The sequence below is a fragment of the Ursus americanus genome, chromosome 3, assembly GCF_024610735.1.
Source record: "Ursus americanus isolate L20-20 chromosome 3, mUrsAme1.1.p, whole genome shotgun sequence".
In the NCBI taxonomy this organism is placed as follows: Eukaryota; Metazoa; Chordata; class Mammalia; order Carnivora; family Ursidae; genus Ursus; species Ursus americanus.
In genome coordinates this window covers 67,449,274-67,468,101 of record NC_142129.1, presented here as the reverse complement: position 1 = coordinate 67,468,101, position 18,828 = coordinate 67,449,274, and the positions used below count along the sequence as shown (strand labels likewise).

General features: G+C 37.6%; 1 long non-coding RNA gene across 1 annotated transcript in view; it reads right to left on the bottom strand.

The window, feature by feature from the left end:
• The window catches only part of LOC123789276 (uncharacterized), a 57,677-nt gene that overhangs the window by 35,016 nt on the left and 3,833 nt on the right, over positions 1-18,828 (bottom strand). Inside the window, exon 3 of the long non-coding RNA XR_015724014.1 lies at positions 13,124-13,182. This is a non-coding gene — a long non-coding RNA (uncharacterized LOC123789276). The remainder of the gene's footprint in view (positions 1-13,123; positions 13,183-18,828) is intronic.

Sequence of the window (18,828 nt, the reverse complement as noted above, 5' to 3'; positions counted from 1 at the left end):
TGGAGGGGATAGACACTGTTTTTGTTAGTAATAGCAGTGAATCCTGGCAGTCTTGGGGTTAGGTCTGAGATCTAGAGCACCCTCAAAGTGGTCGGGTGTGGCCAGGTATGCACCGTAACCTAGACCGCCTAGACCGCAGGCCTCCTCCATGCATGCGGTGCCATGAGGATCTCTGCCTCTGGGGATGGGAAATGTGGGGACAGACACTGAACACCCTCAAGTTCTTCACGTTCTTTGTCTGCCTCCACACCAGCCGTTGCTAAACAGGTAAGGGATAATTAAAGTGAGGGTGGGGTACACGTATGAAACATGGCCCATCAGACACAACCGCCAGCACAGTTTAATTTCGTCGACCACAGTTTGCACAATTCAGGATACCTCCTTTGCTGCTACCAAGGTATGCGGGGGCCTGGACCCCAAGGAGAATTACAGGCACAGTGTTTATGGATATTTCGTCCAGTTTATAAAGAGGCACGATGAAGTCTTCTCACCACAGAACACTTCTTTTGAGACAAGAATTTGTCTGCCCTTCAGATTCAGGGTCCCTCTCCTGGTCCACAAGTGGACACACCTCCCCGGCTTGCTTTAGCAGCGGGTAACAGCCGACACATGGTTTCAGAGATTCGGTATTCCTCAACTTTTCTCAGCCTTCTGAGAACACTGTGACTTCTACGTGCTGCCCATATACACATTTTTAAAACTGCACCTGTAATCTTAATTTATGCCTTACAAATGACACCCACTAGAGTAAAAGTAAAAAACAGAATTCTCCTGAACTCAGTACATGAAGGGTTAAAGTTTCCCCTAAGGCTGGGAAATGAGGAAAGACGGCTCTAAAATGGCTAAGCTTAGCCTATAATGACTAATAACCGAAGATAAGAAAGAGAAAAGAGTAGCTGACTGAGTCCTGAGTGTATTAACAGTTAAAGAATGTTTATTTAACCAATTCCCTTTGTTCTGATTTCATACTCATCAAATGTTTCAGGCCATAATTTGACACCTTGTGTTCAATTATCTACAGAAATAGAATGGACTGGTCATAGACTAGAGTTCTCTGGTTAGTGTGACGACTATACTTCCCATTAAAAATTAATAAATTGGCACTCAATTTTAGATATCAACCTGTGAGCTAGGTTTACATCAAAGTGTCACTGAGAAATGCATCTGTTCTCATTGAGTTGACTAAAACTTCAGGGCTTCAAGCCTAGACAAGCTCAGGGCCGGATCACTTACTGTGATAAATTCACCAAAATAAAGCCTTCTCACAGGGTTCTTTCTGTAAGGTGTCTAGAAAGCCAGCTGCTGGCTTGGCCCTGACAACACACCTCTCACAGACTGGGCCTGTCTTCACATTTCTATTACTTCTGCGCACTAACGTTAACCACAGCAGTCTATTAATTGTTGGCATCCCAGTCAGCCTTATGTGCAGGAATTTGCCACAAACAGAACACATTCCTCACAACTAATTGGGGGGAAAATACACTTCAGTTGTTGTCTCATTCTGCTTGTGTCAACTGTTGGTTGTCACTTTTAGAAGAAAAACGAAATTAAAGAAGGGAAAGTCGATAATCATTGCCCTCCTCTCACCACCAAGAACACCAAGCTAACACACAAAAGATAACACTTAAAAAATATTCCAGACTTACAGGCTTTTTCCAATTTACTATACATGTTTACTTTCCCTGGTTTTGATAAGGAAATACACGATTTTTTTCCTGTGCAATTTTTCTCTGTCTTGAACATCTGAAAGCAGACAGATTTGCAAATCCATCATCAAGGTAGGATACTGTAAATATATTTTATTCATGTTTACCCATGTTATCTAGAGAGTTGTTTGCTTTCCTACTGTTTCTGGGGAAAAGTGAGAGCTCTACTTCACAGGACTACCACAAACAACAGTAATGTAATTTCATGACAGCCAACATGAAGAAGCACTTCTCTATCAGTTTCTAGATGTATTTTGAATTAAATCAACCAATATTTATTGAGTCCCTAATATGCGTGCTCAGCACAGAGAAATCCCCAAGTTTATATTCATGAAAATGTTATATTTGAAGGCGGTTTTATGTGTTTATTTGAAATTGTGTCAAGACTGAGACAGAGACAGGTGGGGGTCTTCATTTGTTCTCTCATAAAAAGTGTGTTTTCCTTTTTCTGTGAAAAGTGAAATAAGATCGATAAGCCTCAGTTCTCACTCTATTATGGGTGAAGGGGAATTAAAATTTAACTTGAACATCTCAACCACAGAAGCCTACGTATAGTCTGCTGATCATTAATAGCCTCTGAAACGGTTAACACAGGGATGGCTGCTGCCACACAGTCCTGTGGAGAGTATGCTTCTTCTGTTGCTAGAAACTCTAAGCGCCATCACCATATGAACCACCCTATTCCAACTCATCAATAAAATGTCGCTGAAAAGGGAGAAGGAAAAATGTCCCACAAATAATAAATGATACTCGTAACGAAAGTGTATGATTTCTTATCTTTTGTGTTAGCTCTTTTCAAATATATTTTTGTGCTTATTGTTTTTGTAACATAGATGAGGTATTTTCCGAATGGGTGGGGAGACTGAGGAAACTCAGTGTCTCAGGGGCCTGGGACAATGCCCTGGGAATGCATTTTCAGGATGCCTTTGGAAAAGGAAGGAGCATGCTCTCTGATGAGAAGATGGAATTTTGCGAGGTTTTGGTGAATAGACTGTGCTAAGAGTTACACTGTTCTCTTTCCCATGAGTGAACATAAAGCCTCTCTGAGAACTAAAAGGTGCAATATTGCTGATTAGAAGTAATACTGAAAGTTCCACAGACTGAATTTTGGTGGCTTAGATATAGTTTGCTTTTGTATTTTTGTGTGTGGTGTATGTGTGTGTGGTTGTTGTTGCTTCTTTCCTCCTTTGGTGTAGCATTTTTCATCTCCCTCCACTGACCTCATCTCAACTTCTATTTATTCATAAAGTTTCTCAACAATTCCAGTATAAACTAAGCTAGCTTCTCCAGTCTCTGTGATTGAATACATATGGGGACAACTGTCATTAACCATTCTATTTCAAGGCACTCTAACGTCCTTTTAGGGAACGATTTCCCGTTTTGCTGTACAACCGTAGTTGCAGAGTAATTGTAGGTGCCTGCCCTATCCGGCTCCCATCTCTAAGTACAGCTAGAGGGTGGGCACATGGCCTAATGTCAGCCTACTGAATGTTTTCATCCTACACTCTGAAGCTGAGCAAGCGAGGCAAGGACAAAACGAATGGTTGACAGTCACATGCGGCAGTGTCAGTGTAACAGCAGAGTCCCGACCAGACTGTTCCAGCCATGCCACCGTGGCTGTACTTCCTGCTTCTCTGCTCTTCAGAACTCTCTGGAATATTCCCCATTCCCAAGCCTGGCCCTCTACCTAATCTCCAACTAATTTTGAGAGCCCCCTGATACTTTCTGAAGTAAGTTCAATTTTGCTTAGTCAGTGAACTTCTGTTGCATGCAACTGATATCCCTTACGAACATACTCTTTAAGTCAGTACTCGATTGTACATTTTTCCATAATTTTTGTACTTCAGTTTTGTCTCCCCAGCAGGATTTTAAGTCACAGAGTTAATATTTACTAAATGCTGAAAATGTTAGGATAGCAGAAAACATAAGCTGAGGGGATTTTAAAAAAGAAGTAATAGATGAAGAAATAGGCCCTGCAGCTAAAGCAACTTGCCATAGTTCCCATACTTAGCAGTGGGATCAGGACTAGAACAAGGATTACCTGCTCTGCTGTTTATTACTCCTTCCACGAGAACAAGCCTCCTTCTTGTTCATTAAGTCATTTTTTGGGAAACATTAAGACTAAACTATGAATCATATTCTCAGATAATATTCAAAGAGAATATAACACGCATTCAAACACGGAGCCCTAAGAGCAGTTACAGAGCACTCTAACAAAACAATAGAACTGCATCCGTCATTTTAGGATGTCATCCCGCGGAGCTAATGGAACACAGGAAATAATTCCCAAGAATGTGCCAAAGAAAGTAATTTCCCATAAGAACTCAAGGAAATATACTCCTATAATGATGACTGCAATAACTGATATACTATTCATAAGCCTTCATTTATCATGAGCTTTATAGAGTTATTTCCATACTGAACAGAAATTTTTCTCTCAGTTCCTTCCATGAGACAGCTGCAATACTTAATGTTCCAGGATTAACCAAAAGGTATCATGTTGGATTCAGAGTGACTATTTGCATAAGTGTAGCAGGGAGAAGTTTAAGAATTGTGCTGAGAGGTCTGTAATTCACATTAGAAAACAAGCCAGGAACATTGCTGCAAGAGGGCCGAGCACACGTCCCTTGCTGTCTGTGCATTCTTTAATGTGGTTACGGAAAAACTGCACTCTAATGAGAGACAATGCGTACTGCTCCTGCCAGAGATTTCCATCTCTGGAGCTTAAAGCTAAGTCCAAGAGGAAAGATTTCCTGTTCTGGGGTTTAAATCATAAATATCAAAAAGCAGAACCTTTAGCTGCCATGTTTTCATTGCTTTCCATACATTTTCTAGGTTAACAAATTAATAGTTTGTTCTTTCTTTTGGCATGATCAATGTGAACTATAACAACACTTAAACCCATAACTTCAATCTTACAACAAGCAGATATATCATCCAGAATCTAGATGTCAATTATAACTACGTAAGTATGGGCATCCCCCTGATGGGCAAGGATTTAATCCTTGGGTGTGAAGAGTTGAGTGAGAGGAAACCTGGAATAACATAAAGGAATTTTTTAATAACTATCTTGATAAAATAGTAGCACTGAGGTTATAAGAGAACAGATGGAAGATGTCTTAGTAGTTTCTTATCTCTGAGACAAGAATTACTTAGAATTATATGGTATATGTGATCCATTACATAAAATTAGGTTAACAAATCTACAGTGAGGTTAGGGCCAAGAAAATGCTTGAAAAATTTTTGCAAAAAGCAAAGTCACCATCAAAATATTTTACCAAGGCCTACAAGGCCCTTTGTTAGTTGGCCTCTGCCCTTTCCCAGAAGTATTTTTTATCACCTCCAGCCTCACTAAATAAACTCCACCTATACTGACCTTATTTCTTGACCTTACCTTAGAGCATTTTACGCTTTTATCCCAGAGTTTGGAACGAGTGTCTCTTTCTCATGAAAGTTTTCAACCCAAAGAGCTTCCCAGACCACCAAAGCTGAGGAAGCCTCCTATTGCCCACCATCTTCAGAGCTACTTTCTACTCAGTCCTCAATCTGCTTCATAGCATTAACACCAAATACAATTATCCCACCCATTTGTAACCAGTTTACTTAGAGTTAGTACTCTATGGGGGAAAAACATGAACTAAAACACATTATTTTTTTCCAACCATTGCCTTCAACCTTGCACTGTTCAATTTTCCTTTCCTGCCTTTTAACAATAACTCAGGCAGCTCTCAAAGCTGTTGGGTCACTTTCAGTTATTAAAAATCCAGACCAGCTCATTTATAAACTTCAGCCTTATTCTCTTTCTCAGGATGTCTCTTCCCGGCATCTTCCTCCACTACTCCTCTCCAATCCTTCCAATATTAAGGCTTCTGGAATTGGGGATGAAAAGGAAGAAAATAAAGCCAAGATCTAATGTAACCGTCTGCTTGTCGGTGGTTCTCTCTCGGTCACAGAGGCTTCTCTAGGTGACACCATCTCGCCTTTGACGCTCTCCCTCCAGCAAACCTCCAAAGGCTGGTTCCTCAGAAAACTCTGAGGGACCCCTGGCATACGCACTCCCATTCTGGCTCACTTCTTCCAATTCTCCCAAAGCAGCTACCACATCTACTCACCAGGTAGGTTACCAGGAGGTCAACTTGAGTCCATCTACAGTTACAGTGTTGATAGGAACTGGGGAATATATATATTCACCATGCCAAGGTTAAAGGACAGGCCACTTCCTCTCTCTACTCTGCCATTTGTTGCCGACTTTTTTGTAGAAATGGCAGAGAGGCAGATCAGAGAGGACATACCTAAGCATTTGACACAACAGAAAACAAGATGCAGTCTAGCTTTCTTGCAGATACCCACAATATCTCTGGATGGCTATCTTGAAGCTCCCCTCCCTTGGTTTTTGGGGTTAAACAAAACCTCCCCAACTCTGCTAACTACAGGAGAAACAAATGTAGTAGAGGAAAGGCTAAGCACTCTCACTTCAGGCAACTGATTCTTTCTCTCTCTTTCTCCTCTCTAATCCTCTTTAAGAGAAGTGGAATGAAAATGGAAAAAGGAGATGGCCAGACACTTGGGAGAATTACTTAACCAACCACAGCCTTGAGGGGATTTCTGTTCCCACTTCATTGCTGTTGTCTTCAGAATCTGGAGTACTCAGCACATTTTTTAACCTCAGATTTGGCTTCTAGCCATCAATCTAGGAGTTTCTAACCAACAAAAAAATGTCCTAAGTATCCTGTATTAAATTGTATTTTACTTACGTGTGTTCATTTTTTAGCACCTCCCACCAGAGGACAAGTTCAAAGAGGGCACGAATGACTACCATATCCCCAGCCTCTAGTATAGGGCTTGGCATATCTGAGGTGCTCAATATTTATTGATTGATAGTATAATGAGAGAATAATGGAGGCTAAGGAAAATTGTAGTTTAGGGGTCTTATTACTACCCCATGTGCAGAACAAGAAAACGTATCCCAAGTTTACAGTAGTAACCAGACTAACTGCTATAACAAGCTAGTGACCAAACTGTAACTAGAATCAGGGGTGCCCTCACTTTCCTTTCTTTCTCTCCCTTTCTCTTCCCTTATTCCCTCATTCCTATTGTCCCTTGTCCCTTTCTCCTATCTTTTTTCCTTTCCTTCTTCCCTTGGTCTTTTCTTTCTTAAACAAGGAACAAAGCAATAATCTACCTCATTTCTATATATGAATAAACAGAGGAGATTATATTAAGGTGAAACTGTTGAAATGCTGGGAAACCAGAACAGCAAGTTGACTAATTAAGAGCAGATATTTGACATAGGACTGAATTTCAAAGGACCTTAAGTTAAGCAAACAGTAATATGTCTATAGACAAGAAACCTGGTGTTCTTCATATCTTTAACTTGAAAAAGATCCCTGGTCATATTAATGCCTTTTCACCCAAACTTTTAGAAGAGAGGATAATATTTCTCCTCCTACTTTTTTTCCTTTTTTTTTTCTTTCTCTCCCTCTCTCTTTCTCCATTTTTTACTCAGAATATTCTCTAATCAAATTCACAAGGGGAAGAAGAAAACTGAGTAGTATCTTCCTCGTTCATTTCAGGACTTTCCTAAATTCCCTCCTGATTTTTATCTGTAGGTCCAGAAATGATTCCTCATCAAGTGCATCAGAAAAGGTGATACATTCTAAGTCAATTCCAAAATGGAAAGCCAAAGGACTTACCCAGGGGCTATCGGGCCCAGCAAGCACACTCCTTTTACTTGGATTACATGACTACTTGAGGAAACCATTAAAAAGGAGGGTCTAATGATAATAGAGTGGATGGCAACACTCCCTCTCCCAACCAAAAGACCTCTTTTGACTGTCACAGAACTTGAGTTTCTAAAATGATCCATTATTAAAATACTTCCTCGATTTTCCCTTCGTTGTCCCCAGTGCCATGCTGGTAATTATCCTAACCCACATGAAGCAATCACTAACCACTTTGGCAATTGCCACTCTTGTTATAAATGATCTTTGAATCTTCCTTCCCACTTACTACATCTAAGCAACTACCAAATTGTATAGTTTCTATTCCTAAAGCACTTCTCAGGTCTGGCCCACTACTTTCTACTATCAAGTCAGTCAATCTCATTGTAGGGGAATATTATGCTTCAATGTAAAAAAAAACAAAAACAAAAACCCCTACTATTTAGTCACACTGTTCCGAGTACCTGATTCTAGTCCTTGAGAGTTACTTTACAATTTTGTAAGATATAGATAACCAATAACAATGCATAATAATTATTGTCTATAGTTTTGTAAATTCTGTCTGGTGGAGAGTCACTTAATTTTCCTCCCTTCCCACCCACCCCCATGAGGCCAGTTTTACCTCCAATTGCACACTTATTTCAACAATCCTGATGTACGAATGTGTCCTTTTTTTTAATAATTCCCCCTTGAACTTATGACACCTCACCAGTTTACTCATTAATGAGTTAAATAAAATCTTTAACATCTATTCAGTTTTATATCTGTAAAAACGTTATGATTTTACCTTTTTAAAAAGAAGTATATTTTAACACCCAATGACGATACACTGTCAACTTTTTAACATTCAAGGTCATCAGTAATATGGTCCTTCGGCCATCCTACTCTCCATGTAAACTCATCAATACTAAAATAGCTAAACCATTATGAGTACACTGTGGGAGCTTTTGTTTCCATTTGCTGGTCCTTGGCCAAGACTATTCATCTGTTCATGTCTTGTCTACCTCCACAGCTGGACCCATGGACCAGTGGGTATACTGGACCACTGGGCCAGTCTTAATTTCATGGTCAAGAAAGCCCCCCATGTATATATAAGTCTGGTTGCTGCACAGCCAACAAGTTATTCCTCACTGGGAATCCAGTTTTATGATCTAACTACTAGGTGATTCTGTAAGGACATTATGGGGATCTGTTAGGTGAGAGATGATAAAGAATCTGTTTTGTTAACCTTTTGTTTGTTTGTTCGTTATGTGTGAACTCAGCTCGGTCAAGAAAACTTTTATTCTCACTGAAAGTAGAACATCCCTTCGAGATCTGCTCTTGTGGGTTGTCATGGTTCTGTGTTTATTGTTAACCTATGACTGAGGCGGAGGAGCTAAAGCTGCAAGCTCCCAGCAAGTCCATGCATCTGTAACTGAGAAAAACTTTTACCTCTCACTGCGTGTTTGATGTTTACCTACCTCGTAAGCATATAAATAAGTCATAAGGTCTCTCAAATCCAAATTGCTCCGTTCTAATTGGTTCATAAAGAAAAATAAACACTTCTATAACTCTAATATTCCCAAGTTTCTCAGGAAATAAAAAAAATGGACATGTAAAACTAGCCTTAAAAATTTCTTACAGGAACCTCAAGGCCAGAAGCAGGTTTGTATAAAAACACAAGTTCATGTAATAAAGTTGTGTCTTTCACAATCTAGGGGACTTTGATAACTTGTGGTTTGAAAACAGCTATCTGACTCTCTGCTAGTTTTATCAGTGCAGTTGTATTCGTTTGCTATTGCTGCATGACAATATCACCACAAACTTCCAGGCTTAAAGCAATACACATTTATTAACTCACAGTTTCTGTTGATCAATCAAAGCTAAGTTCATTAGGCCTACTGCAGTAAGGGATAACACCACCTTGAGAGATCCTAGTAATGTCTCAAAATGGGAAAATTAGGGGAGGATAATTATAGGGCTCGGGGATCTGGGCTTAAGTAGTTGAAGGCAAGTTTGTCAAGACAGAAAACTAATTGACACGGGGGACAGTCCTTGACATAATAGTTTAGGATTGAGAAATATAGCAAGGCCAGCTTCTTGACATGAGTCTTAATAAGTAAATGTTTTTTTATAAGCTACCTATTTGGCCAAGTGAGCAATTTATTATCCTGATAGGAGACAGAGCTGTTTGGCCAGATGAACAAATCATATGGATAAACTGCTTTTCAGGAATTTCCTAAAGCAAATAGTAAAATTGTTTATTGGTTTATATCTTTATCCTCCTGAGCAAGAATTTCCTGAAACAAGTATTAAGTCAAATTGATACAGGGAATCTCAGCTCTCACTCCCAAGCTCTGTGAACATAAAGGATCTAAATTCTTAAATTTTTTTTTTTTTAAAGATTTTATTTATTTATTCGACAGAGATAGAGACAGCCAACGAGAGAGGGAACACAAGCAGGGGGAGTGGGAGAGGAAGAAGCAGGCTCATAGCGGAGGAGCCCGATGTGGGACTCGATCCCGGTACGCCGGAATCACGCCCTGAGCCGAAGGCAGACGCTTTAACGACTGCGCTACCCAGGCGCCCCCTAAATTCTTAAATTTTAATTCTGATAAATGATTTTCTAAGTTGTAGTATGTCTACTTAACTTAATCAAGATATTTATTTATTTATTTATAATAATAATTTTTTATTATGTTATGTTAGTCACCATACAGTACATCATTAGTTTTTGATGTAGTATTCCATGATTCATTATTTTCGTATAACACCCAGGGCACCATGCAATACGTGCCCTCCTTAATATCCATCACCGGCCTATCCCAATCCCCCACCCCCTCCCCTCTGAAGCCCTCAGTTTGTTTCCCAGAGTCCATAGTCTCTCATGGTTCATTCCCCCTTCTGTTTAAACCCCCTTCATTCTTCCCTTCCTTCTCCTACCGATTTCCTGCTATTTCTCATGTTCCATAAATGAGTGAAACCATATGATAACTATCTTCCAAGATACTTATTTAAATTTAAAATCCTGGGCTACTCTTAAATGCAGTTATTTAATGCCTAACCTTAGACACTTAGACAATTTCTAAGTGAACTATAATATTGAAATGTGGTCACTCAACATATTTTTAATACATATGTTTTTGTTTCTTACAGTGGGCATATTTATTGGTCATGTTAATGATTGTGCTCATTTTGCTAATTTAAAATGTAAAAATTAGGGGCGCCTGGGTAGCTCAGTCGTTAAGCATCTGCCTTCAGCTCAGGGCATGATCCCAGGGTCCTGGGATCGAGCCCTGCATCAGTCTCCCTGCTCTGCTGGGAGCCTTCTTCCTCTCCCACTCCCCCTGATTGTGTTCCCTTTCTTGCTGGCTGTCTCTCTCTGTCAAATAAATAAATAAAATCTTTAAAAAATAAAATAAAATGTAAAAATTTTTTAAAAAAGTAAAAAGTGTATATGACTCTAGAGAGTTTTATGTGCCTATTTAGGAGTTTTGCCAATGTGCTAAACAGTGTATGATAGATACTTCTACGTTCCCCTTCCAGTTTTCTCCATGAAATATAAATTAGCTAATTTTACTGCAAGTTATCATCCATACAGGTAATCAAAGACCAGACCAAAGCAATTGTCGCAGAAAACTACAACTATGAATATAAGGCAATGGAAGGTGTTTTTGTTTTCGAGGAACAGAGAGTAGCTTTGTCTTAAAAAGTCTGGTTCTTCCAGAATGTGAAAGATGATTGTGTGAGACAAACACTTAATAGATATAGAAAGTTATAGTTGGACAGAAAAAAACAAACTGTATTTCTCTCAAACTGCAAGCAATGAGTCTGAAAAAAAATAAAATGTATTCAAGTTTTGACAAAGTGCACTCAGTTTTGGTGAATTTATTTGTAAGGTAATTTAAAAAGTAGAGCAGGGAGCTCATGAATCCCTTATTGCCATATAATGTTAATGCAAAACCAGAATTTGCTTTTCTATATATTAAAATGACAGTTTATCTTGAACTATTTGACCTTCTCTTAACAAGGAATAGTAAATAGTTACTCTTCCACATTCTCTGTGTTCTGTCTGTATGGCAGAAATTCCATATCCCATCAAAACAGTCTTCTGTATTTTATGCTTTGTCAAGCCCTTGATTATTAAGCAAAAAAAAAAGAAAAGAAAAAGTTCCTTATTTCTGAAAGATCTAAGATTCCTTTCAGTTGTGTTACTTTCTTGTCATTTAGAATATTGTACTATCACTTTTACTAATAGGTAGCCAATTTATTGTTTCTCAGGCACACCTGATCCTGTCATAATAGGAGAGCTAAAGTACTCTGATAACTCTTTTGATTTCGGTTTCCTGTGATCATATCCCAGATTCAGAAAAATTAAAATTTCAAGATTTTTCTTTACATGTAAAACTTCTTTAAAAATTTCCCATAAGGGCCCTGGAAGTTCATGAAGATATGTTCTTTTGCCTTATAAACGAAGTGATGCCCCCAAATAGTTGTTTTCTTGCCATGTTCTATATTCCTCAATTAGCTCAACACTATTGTAAGAACTAATCAAAAGAGTGGTCAAATTAAAGAGTAAGTTTCATAGATAAAATAATACTCATATACATGTTTCTGAGATTGTATGTAGAACGGAATGAATCCAAAGGCCCTGGAGATCTGCCAGCGCTCTCACTGTTCATAATACATTCTTACTCCTGGGAAAAATACTAATCATATTATTACAAAAAATTATGTCCTGTACTCAGTAGAAATTATATCCACTTCAATGTTGGCATTGTTCATTACCATGGTAAAATAACCATAATCACTTAGTCTTGTGATTCCTGTTATCTTCTGGTGCTTGTCAAAAGGCAAAGAGGTTAAAATTTGTATCTTCAACAAAGAAGGACAATCTCAGAATTTCACAGAAAGGACTGTACTGTGTTCTTTTAATTGTTGATATTTCAATAAATTGGCTCATGAGTTGCAACTCTAAAGCGTAAAGATAACACTGCCTGAACAATTGTCAGATACACGCGGGAACGGTTGGGATTTCCAAGACCTGTTCTACTTTAGAAGCAGATGATTTCACGAAAGCAGCCTGATGATCCAAGGTGTAGCAGAACAAGAAATAAATACATAAATGAATGAAATGAACTAAATTTAATCATAAATTAAAATTAATCAAATTATTAATCAAAATTAAATCATAAACCATTTGGTTTGGAATCCTGATGACAGTTATTTGTAGTTTATTTTCTGATACTTGTATGAAGAAGTCCTTTCTTTTACTTGATAACTTACCTCAAACTCTAACTCTCAACATCAAGTGAAATCCTTTAAAAATGACTTCTAAGGCTTAGTGCCTCCTTCAGAATTTAAAACCAATTACATGTACTGAGTTTCTATACCTTACGTGAAAAGAAAGTTACCTGCATAGGGTTAATAAGAAGCTATTTTCCTTTCACCAGGTATCAAATTCTTATAAAAAAGTATGTGTTACCCCAACAGAGAGTTTTACTGTCTTCAACTATGACACTGTCACACAAGGTCCTAACCTGAGAGTCATACTTGAACATAAGTGACATTTAATCAGTTACAAAAATTCCATCATTAAGAAGCAAGTGTACTTTATGTGTAAAAGCAAGAAACCGTAAACCAGGTACCACCCAAGAACACTGGTCTGGTACCTGTTCTATGGTTACAGCCTCACAGGTCATAAGCAGCATCACTCACTGGCTGGCCAGGAACTGCAGCGTATTTGGGACTTCAAGTAGAAAGGAGTTCTCTGGAATCTACAAGCAATGAAGATGAAATCCTGGTGAATAGATTTTCCTAATCTTGGGATAGGAAAAAAAAAAAATGATTGAATCCTATATCCCTTAATGAAATTATTCAGCAGAATTTAGTTCTTTGCCCTGCAGAGTTGCTCAATACTGAATGCTCAAGGAGGCACATATGGTTAGTTAATACCTTTTGCTGAACTATGTAAACAAACATAATGAAACCAGACGTGTGTGTGTGTGTGTGTGTGTGTGAGAAAGAGAGAGAGAGAGAGAGGGACAGAGATAAAAAATAATCTCTAGAGATTATTTAGGATCAAAAGAGTGGATTGTTAAGCGAAATTATTTAAAACTTGGCAATAAAGCAAAAAGGTGGGTGGCAGACCTTTCGATAACATACTGCGGTACTGCTTAACAGATTAAATCAAGCATTATTTAATTATCAAAGGAATGTATCAGTGCTCGACTATTTTCTGTTAAACACCTGGTCTCTGTGACATATACCTTAAGTAGTAGATATTGACTGGTAGAGAGCAAATTGAAGAACAATTGCTTGTGAATTGACCAGTGACAATGAACTCTGAAAGAAGGATCTTGTATTGAGCATCTCCTAAGTGTCAAAAACCACACATTACTCATTTAGTCATAAAAACAACCTTGAGTGATAGGTATTATTATCTTCATTTTACAAGTAAGAAAATTGAAGTTCAACAGGCAAAATGATTTGCCACATTATTTAGCTAGTAAATGGTGAAGCCAGGTGTCAAACCCCGAACATTCTTTCAAAACCTACGCTCTTTTTACATTATTCTACCCCCGTAGTAAAAACTTTTTTTCTAACGACCACAAAGTTATACCTGCCACTTCTGCAAACCAAAAATGATATCTAAATGTCACCAAAAAGAAAAATATGCTAGTTAAAAAGGCAGAATTTCATGATGGGAAATGTAAGTATATGTTCTGTGTGCATAGAGTAAAAGATCTATGAGTCATCTCCGGCAACCCACTAAGTGTTTAGTTGAAGATTGCTCTTTATCATCTAGCTAGATGGCAATTAGAAGCGTGTGAGACAAAGTATCCCTTAGGAAAAACTGGCTCAAGAATAAATCATTTAAAGTGCTTTACAGACGTTACCTAATACATTTTCACACATTCCTGGGAGCTACACAGCCCCACACAAAAAGCGATTCTAATTTGTTTACAGACCTTCAAAAGTGATATAGTGTAAAGTGGAGGGCCAAGATGCTACTAACAACATTAGACTTACCTGAGGCCTAGGGCAGTTTCGGCCATTTCAGCTGAAACACCACTAAGTTAATTAACCTCTATTGTTTTCCTTAACCTGCTTAACGAAAATGTCAGTACCATTTGGGCCAGAAGGGCTGTGAAACCAGGCAGGTCGTTTAGAATTTTTTTCTCCCCTTCAAGCTGCTCCATTCTGATCTGATCAATGGTTAACATCCTTCACCTTAGAAACAGTGGGAGATATTCATATTCTCCTTCCCTAAGGGATGGGGTGCCTTTTAAAAAGCAGTGAACTGTGAATTTCCAGCTAATTTAAACAACTATTCTACAGAAAGGAGAATTTGTCTTAGCCTTTGAGGAAGACCTAGGGCAAAATAATTGTTACACTACCATCCCTCCCCCCTTTTATCTTTAAAAACTGTTTACAAAAAAAATGTTGATTTCATCTAGAAAGAAAAAAAAAGTGTGCAACTTGGAATGGAGTGCGACATGCATTTTTCCTGTCCTAGAGAAAGGGTGTTGAGAGTGGTGGGTGCAGCAGAATTTCACACATGAAAATTTAGTATGTACTGTATGTTCTGGGTTTTAACTCTTAAACATACGTGAGTGTAAACAAGAAGATACTGAAAACAACGTTATGATAATCTTTCCCAAGCTTGTTGCTCCAGTCTCTCCATGTCAGTAAATGATCCCATCCCGGAAGCCACCAGTTGCTCAAGCCAGAAACAAAGTCAACTTGGTTCTCCCTCTTCATCACCCACATATCAGCAAGTGCTATTTCACGTCTAAAGTCTGTCTCCAATCTGTCCACTTTTTTCTCATTTCCTCTGATTTCACCTTTGCCCAAACCAGTAAAGTGAATGAGAATCCAAGGGTAGGTAGTGAAGAGCTTTCTCAGAAATACCGATATTTGGAAACACTTCAGTTGGAGCAGAAGGAAAGAAGATAGAAGCTGGAAAAGAGGGAGAAATAGAATACAACTGGGATCTGCAGAGAATTTAGACAAAAAAACTCCCGAGACCTGAGTTCACTCTCACGCATTTCCCAATCTGAAGACAAGGACAGATGTGAACATAAGGTGCATTCACGATGTGTTTCTTATATTTAAGACTAATGATATCATGTATGAAACTTTTACCTTATACAACTTTCAAATGATTCCTGAGAAGATTTCTGTATAATTTTTTCAAGGTAAAATCTTCCAAATTAAAAAAAATGCAACTAAAAACATACAATAAAATAACTGAATAATACTTTAGAATTTCTTATTCTTTTTTGTATTAGTTTTTAAATACTTGAGTAAACACAAATTGGATATTTGGGTTTTGTTTTGGGTACACTCAACTTGATCAAAGACTCCAAAGGCCAATATTCAAATTCACTGTGATAAAAGCAAGTTTTAAATCTACCATAGGAAATTATTCACTTGTTCAGACAAGCCAAAATTCAGTTTGGAAAATATTTATCTATCACGTAGTCTCAAAAATTCTTAGAAGAAAAGTGTCTCAATTTTCTCCAGTGTTCTTCATTAAATGACCTTTAATTTGGATTTAAGAAACATTAATATTTATTAAGTTCAAGGCATATTCATATATTAAAAGATAATTTTTAGAAAAGGATATAGCATGACTTTCATACAGATATAAAATGAACATGTGTCAAAGCTTTTATTTAATTCATTAATTAATGAAGGAACCAGAAGATATTACAATTGGTTCAAAGGAGAATTAAAAGAACCACACATATATGGCATTAGGAGTGGCGAAATAAATTTGCTTAACAAATGTAAAACTTCAAAACTGCTCAGTATCCACAGAGCAATAATCAACTGAATCCCGATGAGATACAATTTGCATTTCTATGGACAAAAATCATTTGCATTACTGTAAGTATTATATAACTTAGAGCAATGTAAAATAACTCAAAGACAATAAAAGATTCAGAGACTCGATAGAATCAGATAATCTGGACAATGCCTACTTTTCCGTTGAAGACAGCCACAATATCTTGGACCGTTTCCAAGTCTTTCACAAGTTTTCTCTACAAAATACAAAAAGTACTAACTCCCTTGCTCCAATGCATAAAATCTAGAAGGAGGGGAATGAAGAAGACAAAGATAAACATAATAACTGAATAGATTATAAAGCACAGGGGGATATATCCCACAAGACTGAGCTGATAATTTCCCAATACACACGATATGCACAAATAAAGAAGATATTTGTTCTGATTGGATGGTGCCTGTGCCGGTTGCATCCTTAAGCACAGACAGAAACAAAGTACTATGAGAAATCAGAGAAAGGAAAGAGTTCTATTCCCATAAGGAGCCATGGGCTTACTTCATGGAAGACGCAAAATGGAGCAGGCTTTAAAGGAGAAAATTCTTCTGATTGTGGTAATCATTTCACAGACCGCATAGATCAAATCATCACATTGAACACTAGAAATATAAACAATTGTCTCTGTCAATCATACCTAAATAAAGCTGAAGTAGGGAAAAAAGACGACAGGTTTTAAACAAGTAGGATGTGAGGTGCAGGGGAAAAAATGTTTCAAAGGTTAGAGGAGGAGAAAAGTGATAGATATATAATGTTCCTGGCTTGTAGGTTAGCATGGTTGAAGGAAACGAGAGCTAAACAGAAGACATGGTGGTTTAGGCCAAACCACAGACAACCGTCAACATGACAAGAGGCTGGGAATTCTTTGTGTCCTGACAGGGAACCCCTAAAGTTTTAAGCAGGGAAACGACAAGACCAAATATAAGCCTCAGACAAGTAATTCTAGCAGCAATTGGCAAAAAAAAAAAGAGATTGAAAAACTGAGATATTAGAAAAAGGAGTAGTAGGAACCTATTGCAATGGTCAGGTTGGAGCCTGAACCAGAGCATTCTAGGAAAAGGAAAGAGCTTTGAGGAAGCCAGAATAAACAGGATATGGTAATTCACTAGGTAAGTGATTTGGGGTTTTTGACTGTGCATTCAGTATTAGTTAAAATTTGAGCATGCACCCCTCCAACTAATGCATTTTTATTTAGTTATAAAAATGTACTGCTCTACTAATAAATATAACACATGTAATTTGAAACATTCATACGTGCTCACAAACTTTTTTTGCTCTTAAAGAGAGTGGTTTAATTCCTGTTTGGATGCTTAATTTCTAAATGTCTTATTAATTTCCATGGCTTCGTATTAGTAGCATCTCACCTCCAAGCACCACAGATTTACAGCAAGATCTATGGTTTATAATGAGCAAATGTAAATTCTCATCTCAAACAATCTTGATAATTTCAAATTTTTTTCTGATTTCTTACAGATTTAAGTTGTCCATGTCTGTGTATGTCATGGATGATATATAACCTACATATATACCTGATATATCTATATGTGCATATATGACAAATAGGCATCCTTTTTTAAAAAACATGTAATGTAGTTGATGAAGAGCTTGTATTAGAAGATTCCATTCTATACATTCTTGTTTGCTAGTGCTTTTATAATTAGAATAATTTTCAATTCCCATCCACCATAGGGATTTTTAAAGTCACCTTCTATTTTGTGCGTTTAAGTAAAAGTAGATAATATAATCTGTGAATCCATTTGCTAGGCTCATAGGCACAATATGCTTAAAGTCCACAAATAAGTGAGCCATTGTTGATCTCTTCACAAATGTGAATTCTCACACTTTCCTCAGGATTTTTTCCATGTGCACTTGACATGACTCTACACATAGACCAAGTTAGAGTACCAGGGAAGTACTTATATGAAATAGTAATAAAATCTTATTTTATTGTAGTTAGGAATATTGAAATAACTTTCTAGGCCCAAGATAAGCCATTCCTGCACAGGGGTGCCATATCAGCAAACCAAAACTTGTGTAAATGCCCCCACTTGTGTCTTTGTAAATGCCCCCACTTAACCAGAAATGCAGTGAGCCAATCTGCAAGTGCCAAGCTAGCTCTGGGCTGTATACTTATTTCCTTGTTTCTTCTCATCCCAAACAAAGTTGACTGTGTGACTCCAGCCAATTAGATATTGTCTCATTTTCCTCTTCCTTAGTTATTTTTTATCCTATAAAAATTCCTTGCCTTCCACCACATTTTGCAGTTCTGTGAAAGGAGCTATCCATTTCATGAGGTGTTAAGTGAAGTTTATTTTTATCACTTAAATTGTCTTTTTAAATCATTTTTAACAGGAATTCACTATAAATAGAAGTTTTAGTACATTGTTCTGACTATCCAATGGCTCATCTGTGATCACACACCCAACTGAAAACCCATACTTGAAATAAGGCAGAGGAGAAAGATGAGTCAAAGATTAGCAGGCATGACTTGAGGAACAGTGGTGTCAATAAACTAAATGGTAAACGTAATAGGATGAATGGGTTTGAAGGAAAATAAAACTGGTTTCCAACACAT